Source organism: Panicum virgatum, chromosome 7N (assembly GCF_016808335.1).
Source record: "Panicum virgatum strain AP13 chromosome 7N, P.virgatum_v5, whole genome shotgun sequence".
Taxonomy (NCBI): Eukaryota; Viridiplantae; Streptophyta; class Magnoliopsida; order Poales; family Poaceae; genus Panicum; species Panicum virgatum.
Genome location: NC_053151.1, coordinates 38,551,960 through 38,566,719, shown reverse-complemented (window position 1 = coordinate 38,566,719; position 14,760 = coordinate 38,551,960). Strand labels below are relative to the sequence as shown.

The 14,760-nt window shown below is 46.0% G+C and overlaps 1 long non-coding RNA gene across 1 annotated transcript; it reads left to right on the top strand.

The window, feature by feature from the left end:
• Window positions 1–8,695: 8,695 nt before the first annotated feature.
• On the top strand, window positions 8,696–10,665 carry LOC120682752. The gene is made up of 2 exons (XR_005678595.1): window positions 8,696–9,751; window positions 10,373–10,665. It is a non-coding gene; the product is annotated as an uncharacterized LOC120682752 (long non-coding RNA).
• The last annotated feature ends 4,095 nt before the right edge of the window (window positions 10,666–14,760 follow it).

Below are 14,760 nucleotides of genomic sequence, written 5' to 3'. Positions count from 1 at the left end.
TACCACCGGTGCTTTACCAATCGCCGGCCGTACGCCCTGCCGCCGCTCGGTCGCTAGCGGCTAAGCCTTGTTTGTTTGGGTCGGCAAGAATTCTAGCGCGCATGTTTCCCGAAAAAAGAATTTCACATGCATTGTGTACTAAATAAAATTTATTTGTAAATTTTTTTAGGAATGGATGTACTAAATGAAGTTTATTTGTAAAATCTTTTTAGGGATGGGCGTAACTTTTCGCAACCAATCTAATGACAGTAATTAATCAATGATTTGCTACAGTGATGCTACAGTACTGTACTCTAATCGCGCGGTCAAAGGTCTCATTAGATTCTTCAGGATCACTAGCGCGGGGTTCTAGAGTTAGTTTTGTAAACTGACTTTGTTCGACACTGTAATTAATAGTCAAAGTGTCACTATTCACTAGCGCCACAAAACTAAACTAGCGCCAACCAAACATGGCCTGGTCCACCCGCGCGCCAGCTGCCTGCCTGCCGGTCTCACCAACCGTGCATGTAAGCTAAGGGAAAGATCAACGGCCCGGGGCTTAGCTAAAGAGGGTGTGCCAAGCCAAAAGGCCAGTCTCCCGGCCTAGAAGGGCTTAGATATGCGATAGGGACATTAGGACACGCGTAGGGTATGCTAGCTAGCTAGGGAGAGGATTAATTAGTTGGACCGGCCGGGGACGTACCGTACGAATGGGATCCTGGACGTCCGGTTGGTGGTGGCGTGATGGAGCTAGCTCGATGCTTGGCTTAATTGTGCTCTTCAATTATCGATGGATTGTTTCTTCAGGAAAAAAAAATTGATGGATTGCGTGCGCACGGATGGAAAATATTAATCGAGCAGCGATAGCTTACGGACGGACCAAATTGAACCGCTCGCTCGTATCGTATCCGTGCAGGTTACCACAATCAGGTGTCATCCGGTCATATTACCTGACCGATTATCGGCAGCACTGTTGTGGGCTTAACTGCTTATTACGGTGGACCTGACTCTATTATGCTCCAGCGGCCTCCAGTCAACAAGTAGTATTTTTCTCTCACACCACTCCAGCAGCAACCTCTAGCACCAGCCAGCCAACAGTGTTTTTCTCTCACACCACTCCAGCACCAGCCAAGTAACACGGCCAGACTTCCGCACCGAAGACCTGTCCCTTTTATGTTCCTTCAGAAAAGAAGACCTGTCCCTTTTGCCGGCGGCGGTGCTCGTCCCGGCCTCTCTCCAGTCGCCGTAACGGCCGCCGGATCTGACCTTTCCGCGGCTACCTGGTCGATCGACCCGCTCTGACCGGTGACTAGCACCGGTACTCCACCGATCCGTGATGCCGCCCTGACAGAGCAGAACCGGGAACGTCCGTCCTCGTCCCCTCAAAGGAAGGAGCAACGCGACGCCACATCATGGGACGCAGAGGCAGCCACTCGCTGCTGGCCAGCCCCGGCCCGGGGCCGGCCCGGCCGGACGGAGCGCCTCCGCCGCATTATTGTACCGCCAAAGGATCACGTACAGCGCTCGTAAAGGTGGCTAGAAGCCCAGAACACCAACGGCCGGATCGATCCGTCGGCCGGCCACCACCACCACTCTTTCACCTGCCAATAATTCCCCGATCCGCGCGCATGCATGCATGCACGCGCCCGATCCCGAACCCCTCCTCCCCACTCCGTCCGCTGCGCGCGCGATCTGATCATCCATCCCGGCACGGGCGCACGGCATGGGCGGTGTGCCGTACGCGCACCCCGGCCGATCGATCGGCCGGCGCCCCAGCAGCGGTACGGACTCGGCGCTGCCGCTCGCGCACGCGCCCCCGCGGCATGGCGCGCGCTCCGCCGCCCGCGCCCGCACGGCACCAGGCGTGCGTGCGTGCACGGCCCTGCCGCCGATGCGGGGAGGCAGGATCCGTGGATCGACCCGACCCGGGCCGTGCGTGGCGCGAGTAAAAGCCATCGAATGATGGGGGCGCTGTGGCGAGCCCGTCCGTCCGTTCCCCGTGGACCGGGCATAGGCGTAGGTGGCGCGCCCACGCCGGCCGGCGGCATGGATCGATCGCATTAACGCCCGCGCGCCGGGTCAGAACTCAGAAGTGGTCGATCAGCTAGCCACGAGCAGCTACCCGATTGGTCAGTGCTAGGCTAGCGCCGAGGACCGGCCCGGCTGATGGAGTCTAGCCAGCGGCTGCGCAACCAACAGGGCCGGCCTTTAGCTGCGGTCCTGGACGACGTAGGCTCTGCTCTACTACACGAGAACGGACCGGACCCTTTTTCTTTTTTGGCAGGTCTTTAAGCTCGCGTACTGCTCCTCTGTTCTGGTCCATGGGCTAGGTAGTAGAGTGTGCCAACTCTAGCCCGCTCGTTAGCTTGAAGAAAAGAATGACGCATGGGTACAGTAGCACGTATGTGCGTACGGTACACTGCGTGGATGGCCATTGAGAAAAATCGACACTGCAGATTGATCCTCACAGTCACATGCACCGGGTTTGTCCACGGACTTCGGAGATGATTCTACCGTCGCGTTAATGCAATGCACATGCCTGACCATGCATTTTCTTTCAAGACCGATCTAATTTTGTCACAGAATCTCCTTTTCTCGCACATAGCTCGCAGGTGCTACGAAGCTACGGGGTACAAAAAGCTGATGAATCTCCATAGTTCGTATATAGCTCTAGATTTTTGGAAAGTTTCAGTGAAATCAAATCTGTTTGGGCGTTTGGGGCCATCTAATTCAGTAGTTTAGACCACAAAACGAATTGGTGCTCTCCTTCACCTCCCTCCTCTCTTTCCTCCCTCTTGGAGGAGAGGAGAGAAGAGGGGGCCCCAAGAACCGGACCCCAAACGCCATGAAGCTACCCCAGTCTCTCGCACCCTCTCGAACCGGCTACAGCTGAGAGAGGCGGAAAAGGGGGCGACGCCGTTTCCGGCGGCGATTCCGCCGGTCTCCTTCCACTCCGATGACCGGAGAGCCGTCGGAGAGGGAGTGAGACTGCGGGATTGCCGTGCGGATGTATATAGGGTAGGTAGTTGTGCTAGTCCTAGGTTGTGTTTGCCGTCGGTCGTCGGAGGCGGAGCTAAGTTTTGCCGAGGGGTGTTCCTCTGCGGCTTGGCTTTCTTGGCGGCGTCGACAAGGCGATGGCGACGGCGGCGCAGGGGAATAAGGTTTCCAGGCCTCTTCCTCGCCCCGGTGTTGCTATGCTCCAGCTTCATCGGCGAGGTCGTGGGGTTCTGCTTCAGAGCCTGCGGTCGGTGAGTCTCCCTTCCTACCTGATGGGGTGGCTGCTGGCCTTCTTTTGCTTCAAGGATGCAGCGATGGCTGCGGGTGGTGTGGCTGTTTGGCGGTGGATTCCGACTCGGTCTTCCCTCGACGGTGGTCGTCGACAGCGAGGTTGGATCCAGGACTTGGAGGAGTTGGGGCGTGTCCCCGGTCGATGGGCGTTTCGCCGATGGCTTCTTACACTGCGACTCCAACAAAAGCCTGTGTGCGATGGGCTTCTTCGGTTCATGGCGGTACTCGGTTTCTTCTCCGGCGGCGATGTCCGGCGGCGACGAGTTTGAGTGCTGGTGGCTCGCGAAGGTTCCAGGGGTCTCTTTGTATTTTTCAGTTTGTTCAGGGTCCTTTTGCGTAGTTTGGTGGAAACAGTTGTCCATGTATCCTTCATGTATGTTTCTGTATTTCTTTGTGTATTTGTACTTTATCCTTAACTAAAGGAATACAGAAGCATATTATCAAAAAAATAAGAATTGGTGCATGTTTTCCTCATTAGATTAGCTTTTAAAAAAGGTTTGAACAAAAACTTCTTTAAAAAGGCAGGCGTTACCACATTTGACATGCTTGGAGCATCTCCAAGAGTTCCCCATCCCAGGTTGTCATTTTTATTTTTTTTGGCAAAAACAGAAAAAACCTTCTCCAATAGTTCCCATCCCATGTTGTCATTTATGCCAAGTTCGGAAAAAGAGCCTCCGCTCGCGTATATATGCGCGCTCGTATCCGCGGCGCATCCGTCCATATCAGAAGTGGTGGAAGGACATAAAAATAATTTTGTTTCTGTCTCAGGTTTCTGATGTAAGTTTTCATGAGGTGGAAGTGCATAAACATAATTTGTTTCTCTCTCAAGTTTTTTATGTAAGTTATATCTGGGTTTGGCAAGTGAATTATACCAAATTATTGGAGATGAACTCTTTTTTTACTTAGCATATTTTTTTAAAAGTTGGCAAAACACAAGATTTGCCAAGTAAAATTTGTTAAACTCTTGGAGATGCTCTGTTGATAAGCAGTGTGCGCATAGTAATTGGGATCCGATCAGGGACCCATCAACGAAGTGTGCCTCATGCACGCGTTCGACCTCCTGATCGTGCGACGGAACCCACCCAGAGGCCAGAGGCCCAGAGCTGCTCGCAGGGGTCCGGCCACCCGCGTCCGTTCCAGAACAGGCAACCTGTTTCGAAAGCGCACACGCATGATGGCGCGCATGTGGCGTGTATGGGCGATGGCCCAGCAGTTCCCGAACACGTCCATAAATTCAGAAAGGGGCGAGCAGTGGAGCAGGAAGCTAGCTAGCTGCAGAGGGGCGCGCAATAATGCCCGGCGAACTCACGAGCACCACTCCCACTCCTCGAGCTCGACGCTCGGACGGCACCGTGCTGTCGACCGGTGCGTGCGTGCCTGTGCCTGCTCGGGAGACGCCGGGGCGGCGTCGTGCCGGTGATCTCCCCCTGGCTCCATGCCCGTCCATGTCAGTGCGTTCAGGGCCCGGAAAGCCACTCCGCAACCACCGCTGAGCCCAGGCCCTGCTGCAGTATCGCGAGCGATAGGGGCGCGTGGGGCAGGGATGGGCAGAGCCCAGATGGCGGCGTGGCGGGCAGGTCGCCCACGCCCATGTCCGGCCAGGGCCGTGCCGGTATAAAGCGGTGCCCTGTGTGGAAAATATGATAATTTTCATATCATGTCGCATAACTTCCCAGGTGCTGCCGTCTGGTTGTCGCGCGGCGTCATGATATTGTCTGCCGCCTATTGTCGTCGCTTACTGTTACTGCCGTTTTGTCGGCTTTGAGCGCGTGTTATGATTGTGTGAAGATGAATCGCCAAATGCAAGACTCTTGAGGGCAACAGAGCAAGCTAGCAGGTCTTTTGGCTATGGGCGCATGTTCAATGTCTGTCACTCACATTTGGATCGGCTAGGAGCAACTCCAGCAACAGCCCTTAAATCAGATCCTCTAAGCGCTAAATGGGTCTGCCTCTATTTTTAGAGGCCTCTAAATTTACTCCAACTCTATCAATAGCTCTCAGTTTTAACTTAGGATAGAGGACTCCGTAGAGCCCACTAGGAATGTAGAAAGAAAAAGGAAATTTGGAGGCCTCCTTGAAATAAAGGGTCTAGTAGAGAGTCTGCTAGAGTATATTTTTTTAGTTTTATACTCTAAATTTGAGATAGGAGTCTGCTTAAAAGATATGCTGAAATTGCTTTTAGAAACAAGACAGAATCTAACTAATAATTGTTGGGTTAATAAGATGAAGTGTGATGGGTTACGGATAAATTTTGGGGCCCAGAAAATAGAGGCCCTGTGCGGCCGCACCCCCCCCCCCCGGCCTGGATCCGGTCGGCGGTTGCCGACGTCGCGCGCTGTGGCGGGGCACTGGCATCATGAGGTGTTGTTACTGTTACCAATCCTAGGTGCCAGTCAGATTCGGCCGCTGCCTCTCCTGTCGCTTGTGCCGCACTGCCGGCCGGTTCTTTTCTGCGCATTCTTTTTCAAGGAACCTTCTCGTATCGTATACATGGTGTTCAAACAAACAAAACGCATATACTTTGATGCAGCTTTAGCTGCGTGCGAAGAAAAGATAACCTGAAAGTGACGGTGACTGAGGCACCGGATCGAAATCTGGAGCACTGCCGCGCCAGTCGGAGAGCGAAAGGTTGTCCTGGGCTCCTGGCATCAGCTGCATCGTACGCGTACTACTACCGCGTGCTCGAGATTTGCAAAACCAAACTGTTCGAGCGAGCAGTACTCCGCTTAAACTGTCGTTAGGAATCTAGGATGGTCCGCAGGGACCACGACAATCAGGTTTCTGGTGCTGCGCCTCTGCGCTCGCCGGGGTCACTTTCCCCCATCGCGCCCTATTCACCGGATGCACGGCGGTCGTGCGTACGCTGGGGATGCGTGACATCGGGTGGGTTCCTGGCTCCGGCAAGGCCTCTGGTGCTAATCAGAGAGCGGGGGCGTGCCGGCCGCGCTGATGGTGGTTGACACTGCGAGAACATGCCCGAGCAGCATGCCCGGCGAATGCGACTGGTTTATTATTATTATTACCAGCTAGTACTAGTTTGCTGTCCATTTCTAAAAGGAGTGGAGCTCCTTTTATGAGTCCCAGGGCATTTTTGCCATGTACTTAGCTACAGCCTACAGTACATCTGCATGGCTGCACCAAGAGAACTGAAGCGGCGTATTCCTCATGCTCATTTCTGAATTCTGATCACGTAGGAATAGGATAGGAGTACTGCAGGCACTGGCCCAATTTCGCATTGCGCATTTTAGCGACGACGCGAAACATGCCGAGTTACCCGCCTCCACCGCGCACGCATTCGATGTGACTCCTCCACCACAGTCGATATGACTGAACAGTTGTGTGAGCTAGCTCAATGATTGTGCGCGCTCTGTCGTTCGTGACTGCTCCTCCCGGGCACGGAGCGATCGAGACGGGCGGCGGCGACAAGCGGAAGGAACTGCCGCGCGAGGGGGACAGCGATCGCGTAGGGCGCCCAGCGGCTGGATCCTAGGTTAGCCTTTTTTCATTTTTATATTAAAAAAAACAAAATTTCAAAAATATATGTCGAATTAGGAAATTTTCAAAAATGGGTGGGCGACAGGAAATTTTTTTACATTTAGGACCTGGCGCTCAGGACGCATTAAACAGTAAATTTGTAAAATTGATATAAAATCGTAAAAAAAATCAAAAAAATACAAACTCAACTATTCTTGATTCTATGAAATAATATCTATAACTTTTGTTACATAAAGTTTTTCATTTGATCAATGTATCTAAATCAAGAAAAATAGTTCTTGTACCTAGAAAAATCTGAAATAATTCATTTGGTCTAGTTGTGCTTATATAAAATTTACCAAACTTTTTTTATATCTCTTAGGAAATAAAATAATGGTACCGTAAAAGTTATGGCTTCTAATACTCAGTATAACAGCATGGATAAATAACCCATTTAAACTAGACATATTGCAAGATTTAATTTAAAAACTTATTCTAGAAATGTTTTCTGGGCCTACCAATTTTGTATAAGCCTATGCTCACCATATGCAACACTCTGGCCAAAGATGACATGCATATAAAGGATGGATCTTGAGATTTAAATAAAAGTGCATTAAACTGGTATTTAAAATAGAGCAAGATACATTGATCAAATGAAAAACTTTATGTAACAAAAGTTGTATATCTTGTTTCATAGAATCCAGAACAGTTGAGTTTGTATTTTTTTATTTTTCTACGATTTTATATCAATTTTACAAGTTCACTGTTTAATGCGCCTTAGGCGCCAGGACCTAAATATAATTTTTTTTACATTTAGGTCCTGTCGCCCACTGGATGGGCGACAGGCACCTATTTTTGAAAATTTCTCGATTCGGTATATATTTTTGAAATTTTATTTTTTTAATATAAAAATGAAAAAAGCGCCCTAGGCTGACGTGTGCGTCCGCTGGTTAGCTCAGGTGGCAGAAGAGGCCGTCGACGCCGCGAGACCATCAGAGAGATGTCGCCCAAGCCCAAAGTCCACAGGCCCCGGTCGCGATTCGTGGATGCTGGCAGGTTGGTGAGGGGCAAGCGGCTCGGCGCGTGGTGCTCGGACCGGGCCCCCAGCCGCCCAAAGCCCCCAAGAGTGAGGTGACACCACTGCGGAGCAGGGGGATGGGCCTCTCGCCGAACGCTGACCACACGGCGCGGCTGGGATTCTGCGGTTAGTGCAGCCGGGACTTGCATGACCAATTTAGTAGCGCTAGATTACTATAGCAAATTTTAATCATCAATTAGAGGCAATAAATAAAAGCAGTTTACAAAACTAACTCCACAACTCCTGCGCTACTTCGCGAGACGAATCTAATGAGACCTTTGATCGTTTAATTAGAGAATGATTAATGTAGCATTACTGTAGATAATCATGAATTAATTAAGCTTATTAGATTCGTCGCGCAAAGTTGCACTTATCTGTGAAATTTTTTGCAAATAAATTTAGTTTAGTATTTCATACATGCAAGATTCTCTTATAGCGCTAGGTGTGCTAGCGCGAACCAAATAAAACCAGCTGGCACTCGGTTTGTTTTGGAGATTTACATGGTCGTGATTGGTGAAGGCCGCGGTCTCTCGACTCCTCGCTGCGGTCTCTTGACTCCTCGGCACTCGAGCTGCATGTGCGTTTTAGACAAGTCTCAGTGAGAGTTTTATGAGCACAGTTATCTAGACTGGGAACTAGATAACTGTACTAGATGAGTTTTATGGTAATGAAACTCTCCTCACATTCCATGAAACTCCATCCTTCTCTTTTTGTCATGTCAGCAAAATTAATGATATTTAATGCTATGAAACCCTCCATAAAACTCTCATTGAGACTGGCTTAGTAACACAATGATATAATGGCAGGTTGACATGGAATTAGTGGACACTCTACTGATGAACTGTTGCACATGGAAAAAATACTCCTACAGTCCTATCTCTAACGAACGAAATCTGCACCATACGCTCAGGCTTCTCATTCGACCACGTCACTAGCAATTCTCATCCATTGGATTTTGATCGAACGGTCCACGTCACTAGCAGCAGCCGCACAGCAGCTGAACGGGGGTGTCTTGTGTCTAGATACTTCATCCCGAGCTGCTGAGCTGGACTGGACTCGTTGCTGCCGCCTTCTTCCGACCATAGCCGCCTTCCCCTCGCCTCCCGCGGCTGTCGAGGTGCAAGAGGAAGCTCTCCCCGATCCACTTCAACCAGCACCATCGAGCTTCCCACCTTGTCGCTCGCGGTGGCACTGCTTTCACCAAACTGGCTAACCCTCCTCCGCACCCGTCCTCCATCCCTCCAGCAGTCACCGATCAACTTTGCTATGCCTCCATCCTCAAGCGCCGTCAGCCTCTTCCGCGATTGTTGTTTGATGTCCACACTCCTCACACAGCTTGCGAGCCGCGGTGTCTACGCCGGCACCGTGCAAGATCCGGCGACAAAGAAGGCAAGTGGCACCAGTGCTGTGCAGCTCCCCGGCACCCCCCCCCCCCCCGTGGAACCTCCTGAACCTCCAGAGCACGCCGGGTAGAGCTCATAAAGACGTAGGGCCATAGGGGGCATCGACAGACTATGCACAGCAACTGCTCGAGGAAATGCCTCCAAGGTAAGTGCTCATTAAGTAGCTTGTGTTTTCATGACTAGAACTTGCAGAGCCCATTTAGCATGAAACATGGAAATGTGACTCTGATTCAAAGGAGTATGATACAAGTTTTCTCACAGTATTAAGATTTCCTTTGCGACAACATTTCTTCGTGAAAGTACAAATATAATTTTCGTTGTCCTAATGCTTCAGTGCATAGTTTCTCCAGATATAGTTGTTTGCAAGCCCACCTGGTATGAAATTATTTTGGATATATAATGCCATTGATTATTGCTATGAGAATGAGATTCATTTTTTATCTACTAAATCATCAACAAGTTACAGAAATCAACGGGGATCAGATATAGCCTGATTGCAATATCCAAGACATTCCTGACGCCATGAAAGGTATGTTCTTATGTTCAATACTTCAGTTACCAATTGCACTCTTTACTTTCATAGGTATGAATTCGAAATTTATAAACATCATAGCTGCCAGCTTTGCCTTGGTCCCTTGGGTAGCTACTGACAATGTGAATTTCATTTAATATGTACATATTCAGTTAAAGCTGATTGGGGCATCCTAACATTTTACTCCAGTTCTAGGCAGTACTTATATACTACTATTCATGTAGGAAATCTCCCAACAATAGCAATCACCTAATGAAACGAAGGTCTTGCTTATTACTTCCTACTAAACACCTGATTTCCAAATGTAACATTCCCTATCCAAGTATCAGACCACTTGTTACAATGCAGAATTATTAGGATTCTTATCAAACATTTGTACACAATAGAGATTGCCAAATTGATTAGCGCACTGCTTTCTTAGGATTTGATTGGCACATGTTGAGTATTTACAAGCTGCCAAATATTGCCAAACCCACCAAGGTCAACCTTCAGTTCTTGCCTCCTCGTTGGCAGTATTGTTCTTGCTCTCATATGGCATTTCCAAAGTTGAACTTGAGAAGTCAGTCTTTTCAGTTACAAGTAGCCTTCTCAACTTGCATCTGGTATTTCTACGTACAGGCTATTCATTCTCAAGTCTTGGTTTTGACATAGGAAATAGAGGTTGAACGGCAACAAAGTTTCTCGATTGAAATTCTAAAGTGGGAATTGGAGTACTTTCACAGAAATAGGAATACCCATGATTTTGTGGATGGTTCATCCCTATGACAGCTCCGTATGTAAATGTTGCATTAGCATTTGGTGCCCTTTTAGAAGATTGTAATATCTCTTGTCTAAAGTCAAAATTTGATATGCATGCTGGTTTTGTAGTAATGTTTCTTCCTTCAAAAGTTTTGGGATACTGTTAACATGTTTTTGAGGTAGACGTAGCTATCTCGATCAGTAGTCAAAACAGCAGAGACAGGTAGTACACGACGGGGATGCATATCCATACTATGTCTTGGCTAAGCTAATTTACTCAGAGGAGAAGCGAAACAAAACAGGGAGCACCAAGTCTCTAATCAAAATCTCGTCCTATTACAAATAAAGCATGTGAAAATCTCATGTGGATCATTCGCGCATATGTTGTACTATTTTGATGCTCCCACATGCTGACGACACTGCAAAGCACTCGTGACATAATTAGCTTACACGAAAACACTGGCCAAACAATTAGCTTACAAGAAGAAAACACTGGCCAGACTAAGAACGGCACGGCAACGCCGCGCCCAGAGTTCTAGTTTATAAACGCGAATTGCCTAGAGAGATATTCTCCTGAAATACATTTAATACATTTGAGATTCCAACTAAATATATATTTTTAATTCACTTATATAGTACCTGTGTGTTACTACGGATAATATAATAGACTCACATAATACCATAATCTTTATATTCATTCACTTTATGTGTACTGTAATACCATAACAGAATGATATAATGGCTGGTTGACAGGGAATTGGACACTCTAGTGACGAACTATTGCGCATGTCAAAAATACTCCTACATTCATACTCCTAAATGCGAATTGCCTAGAAAGATAATCTCGTGAAATACATTATAATACATTTAGGATTCCTACTAAATGTATATTTTTTAATACACTAGCATAAGACACGTGCGCTGTTATGGGTAATATAATAGATCCACGTAATATCATTTGTGGTCGTTCACTTCGTGTACAAGTTGTGTCGTAATTGTGCGAGATATTGTTTGCCTTGTTCGATTGGGATTCCAATTGATTTTGTTTAGATTCCGATTAGAACTCGAATTGATTTATCTAGGCTCCAATTAGGATTCCGATTGACGGATCAATGAAACATTGCTTGATTAAAAATAATAGCGATATAAGTGTGACTTACATTATATGATCCAAGGAAGTATTTCATAGAGACTGCTCGGCGCGGTTATATTCCTAGTGGTGATAAACCATCACCTGAAGACTCTTCTACCAACTAATATATTTAATAGGCCATCAGCCCAACATCCTATGTATGGGCTCTTTGCGCATAGTGCACTCATGTGTAAAAAAGTCTATCACCCTACGTAAACATAACCACATGTAGCGCATGCACATTCCAAACAAAACAACGTGTTAGCAAAGTAGAAGCATACAATTGTGACTCCACGTGCAAGAGGCGTTTAAGTAAAAAAAAAAATTCATAAATCCAAAATTAAATATCTAAATTAAATATTGTTTCCACAATAATGCTCATTACGATGAAATCTTCAAATCAATACTACACTTGACAATATTTAGAATAAATCATTAAATACAAGATATCAATTTTTTCTACTGCGAACAAATACTTTAACGATTGGAATAAATGATTGATTTATATAAACAAAATGATTAAACAAGATGAACAAAAAAGCTGCAAATCCGAACATTTGAAAATTAAATATCATGAACAAACAAGTTCACATCATGGCATAGTTTAGTCTACAAATTAAATAAATAATTTAGTATCATAAATAAATTAGTATACCAAATAAATAAAATATTACCTTTACACTGATAACAAATGCGTCAACAAATTATCCTTACACACAAACAAATTATTCTTACAGACAAACAAAAGTAAAAATAACAAAAATTAGCAAAATATACAGAATATAAGAATAGAAAACCAAAATAGAATTAAGCAGATAATATACAAAAGAAAAGGAAATTGAAATTGAAATGAAAGGAATGAAAAAGGGAGAATAAATAAAAATTTAAAATAAAAGGGAAATAGTAAAAAGTAAAATAGTATAAAAAAATAGGAAAAGAAAATAAAATAAAAATAGAAGGAACATAATATTAACAAAATATAGAGCATAAAGAAAAATAAGAAAAGAAAAAAATACAAAATTGTTACAAGAAAGAAAGGAAAACTAAATGTAAAATAATCAAATAAATATGAAGAGGAAATATTAAATAGAAAAAACAAGGAGTTTAAAAAAATAAAAGAAAATATAACATAAGAGATAAAAGTAAATAAAAAATTAAAAGAGATAAAATAGAAAAATAAATTTAAAAAGAAAAAAAGGATAAAAAAGCATACAATGGGCCGCAACGAGACCATCCTCACCACACACAAATAGAAGAAAATCTACCGATAGGTTGAAATTCAATTCAATCATGTACCGTTCTCTCTTCCCACATGGGCTGAAAGCTAAACAGGTCACTGAAAGGACCGTGATGTCGCCTAGAGGGGGGGGGGGGTGAATAGGCGCTCCTACAAATTTTCACTCAAACGCAGCGGATAAAATTGTCTGTCTGCCAAACCCGGAACTTCCGGGCTAGACAATAGGGTGAACTCGGAACTTCCGGGTTTGTCAATCCGGAACTTCCGAGTTCACTCAGAACAGAGTGAACACAATAAAAGTAGTGCTAGTAAATGAAAATAAATTCAAACCCCAATTGTAGAGTCTGCCCAGTTAAGTTCCTTTAGCAGGTTCACACAGATCCTGCACACACAAAACAACAATCTCTCCAAGACACAAGTGTCTAATGGAGAACTCCTCAAATCCACGAGTAAATGTAAATGCAATGAACACAAGGAATTGTTTTACCGAAGTTCAGATTCACCCCGTGCACCCACGTGTGAATCCTAGTCTCCGTTGAGTAAGCTTGTATCGACCCCAAGGTCAAGCTATCTCCTCCTTCCACTATATGACCATGCGCCCTCGTGGCACAAGATCGGTGTTGCAACAAACTTGCCGCTGCTCACCACAATCCTTGGGAGCTAGCCGGCGATGCCTAGCCGTCTAGTTGGCTTCACCTCCAAGAGTAACAAATGCGAATCACACAAATCACGGCTAATCTCAAGTGCTCAAGGTTTGCTGTGCTCTCTATTGCTCTCAAACATTCACTCTCTCAACCCAACTCAAGGATATACACTAATCACACAATCTCACAAAGAGAGGTTGGGGAGAGCTCAACTATGGCTACCACGCTTCTTGGGACGACCAACAATCAACAGAATAGAGCCTGGAATAGCAGCCCACCAAGGAGGGGGCTAAGGGGTATAAATAGCTGGTCCCAACAAAACTAGCCATTATGTGACTGTTAGAACCCGGAATTTCTGGTTTCTACAACCCGGAACCTCCGTGTTTTCAAACCAACTAGCCGTTAGTACCACATGTGCCAAATCCGGAACTTCCGGATTCCAAATCCGGAACTTCCGGATTTGCCATGGCAGCAATGTTAAAATGTGTACGTGAGGCTTTTGTGTCTCTCTCAACTCACATGAGTTACTTGAGCACTGAGACTAAACCAAAGACCATTGTGATGCATCCCTCTTGATAGTATGGCATACCTAAACTCAAGATCAAAGATAAATTACATTTCAACTTCTTGAGCTACTCTTTTTCATCCTATGCCGTGTGTTGATTAAACACAATCTGAGGTGTGCATCCAACTTGGCTTCTTTACTTTGAGCACATCTTCCTTGAGCTAGTGACCTTGAACCTTTATCCATGAATGAAATCCACTTCTAGTTCAAGTCACCGTCTTCACAACAAGATTCTAGAAAGATTGATACTTGTCAACATGAACACCACACATGACCAAGATTCTTCAAGTTGAACCCAAGGAACGTTTCGTCACGCTAGCATTGGTTCCTCGGCACAACCACAATTGCCCTTCTCCAAGCTTAGTACCTAGAAACCCATTCCCGAATTCCAACTCTTCATCCTTGCATCACATATAGCTTCATATAGGCTTGTATCACATTTAACTTACAATGAAATCCATTTTGATCATGCCGTCCTTTCTTCAGTACTTTGTGGGCATGAACATCTTCATTCTTTGAGCAAACCCACTTTGAGCTAGTGACTTTGAATCTTTGATTTGCATAGGAGTGAAATCCAACTTGATTCACAAGTCACTTTCTTTACTTGAATAATGACACTCTTCAACATATTGCTCTCCATGACTCTAGGATCTCCGGCCTTTGACCCGTATCGGTTTCTTTGCTCCCCCC